This window comes from Lactuca virosa, chromosome 2, assembly GCF_052849685.1.
Source record: "Lactuca virosa cultivar CGN04683 chromosome 2, Lactuca_virosa_CGN04683_v6, whole genome shotgun sequence".
Classification (NCBI taxonomy): domain Eukaryota; kingdom Viridiplantae; phylum Streptophyta; class Magnoliopsida; order Asterales; family Asteraceae; genus Lactuca; species Lactuca virosa.
This window is the reverse complement of record NC_136427.1, coordinates 296,319,393-296,321,490: the sequence shown is the minus strand read 5'-3', so window position 1 is coordinate 296,321,490 and position 2,098 is coordinate 296,319,393. Positions and strand designations below refer to the sequence as shown.

At 39.7% G+C, this 2,098-nt stretch overlaps 1 non-coding gene across 1 annotated transcript; it reads left to right on the top strand.

Annotated features, from left to right (window-relative positions):
* Nucleotides 1-666: 666 nt before the first annotated feature.
* LOC145162014 (small nucleolar RNA R71) lies at nucleotides 667-773 on the top strand. The gene has a single exon (XR_013738869.1). It is a non-coding gene; the product is annotated as a small nucleolar RNA R71 (small nucleolar RNA).
* Nucleotides 774-2,098: the final 1,325 nt, after the last annotated feature.

The window sequence follows — 2,098 nt, the reverse complement described above, 5'->3', positions numbered from 1 at the left end:
GCTTGCTGATTCCTAAGCAAAGCTTGTTGATCTTTCATCATAAGTTGGTGTTCTCTCAACATATTTTGTTGATCTTTATGTGTAGCATCGGTATCATTGTGTCGTTTTTCGGATGCGGCTACGAATCTTGTAAGCATGTCTTCCAAATCTGATTTCTTTTCATGTACCGGTTCCTCCTTTTGGTAGAAGCCTTTATCTTTTTGCTTATACTGTTCTTCCCCTGTCTTTTTGTACTCATCATATGGTAGCCATTCTTTCCTTGGTTTTCGCCAATTATCATCAAACCTATCACCACTTGAATAGCACACTTGTACCTTCCGGTTCCCATTCTCATCAAGATCACAATCTTTTGTAAGGTGAGGCCCTCTACAGTTTTCACATCCTACCCTAATAGCATGGATGGATTGGTCCATCTTAGTCATTCTTCGGTCCATGCTTTCCAACTTTGCCATCATTGCTGCCATGTCATCGGTAATGGAATTCACCGCCCCTCGAGTCAAGTCATTCCTTGGGTTATGGTATTCTCTAGAGTGCTTAGAGAATTCTTCAATTAGTTCCTTGATCACCGGGGGTGCCTTCTTTGTGAGGGGTCCTTGCGAGTCAAGGAGCTGCCTAGTTGTTACATTGACTCCATCATAGAAAATGGAGACTTCTTGTTGGCTATTAAGATCATGATGTGGGAAATTCCTTAGTAGACTTTTGTATCTCTCCCATGCCTCATAAAGGGACTCTCCAGCTTGTTGTTGAAAGTTGGCAATAGCTTTCTTCAACTTGGCTATTTTCGAAGGTGGGCAAAACTGGTCAATAAATTCTTCTTTCATCTTAGCCCATGTAGTGATGGATCCGGGAGGGAGTGACTTGAGCCAATCCTTTGCAGCACCTTTGAATGTAACTGGAAGCATACGAAGCAACTGGGTTTCGCGAGGCACATTGGGAACATTAAAATAATCAGCTACATCGTTGACTTCATCCAAGTGTTTATAGGCATCTTCGTGGTCTTTTCCGTAGAAGGGAATTTCCTTGAGTTGAGCAAGTATGTGGCCCTTTAGTTCGAAAGTGGCAGTAGCAGGAATTGCGGGTTGCACAAGTCCCGGGCCGGTATCGTCACGTATTCTCTTCTTCCATTCTCCCATGGGAACTTCATCGATGTTAGCCATGGGATTAGCTAGTTCGCCTTCAAAGTCGCTTTCTTCTTCGTATTCGGTTTCGTAGTCGTATTCGAACTCGGCTTCTTTTGGATTATCTTCAATATTCTCTAACTTGCTTTCTTCGCTCTTTCGACTGCTGGTCTCTCCTGGCTTCTTCTTCTTTTTCTTCCCAAAAACCGTTTTCAAGCTCGACAAAGGTGACTTCTTAGGTGTATTAGAGCTTTCAACCTCCTTGCCTTTGTTTCTCCTCAAAGCGGATTCTGGGTCTTCAAGTGGAGGAACCAGGGGTGTGTTGGATCCTCTGGTCATGTACTGCCTGCAAACAAAACAAGAAAAACGCGTAAAAAGAACAAAAATAAAATAAAATACGAAACTGTGTAGCAGTGACGGACTCGCCGAGTCGCTTCGATTGCACTCGGCGAGTTCAGCGCAGAAACAGAAAAATTACTTACTAACTTCTAAAAACAAAAAACTATTAAAACTTATCCTAATTACTAAATTACCTAAGAAATAACTTTGTGCAAGATAAATCTCACACAAAGGATCGATAAAACTAGAAATTAGAATTAATTTTTGAACCGTTCCCTGGCAACGGCGCCAAAAACTTGATGTGTGTAAACTCAACTAGTTTTAAACCTACTTTTAATTATAAATTAACACACAAAAGGCAGCGGACCTATCAATTGTGGTATGGCTAAATAAGTAGGGTATCGAACTTAGGGAACGGAAAATTAAAACTAATAACTAATATTATCTAAAAGACAAGTAATAAAATTAGGGTTTTCTCTAGTTTTACAAGACTAGAAACTTAAACTAAAACTTAACTAATCAACTAATAGCTGAAAACACGTAAAAACAACTAAATTCAATGATCAAAAGGGTTTCTGTTTAGGTTCAACTCATTTACTCCTATGGTTAATTTTTATGTTAATGTAATAGATTAATTGTTA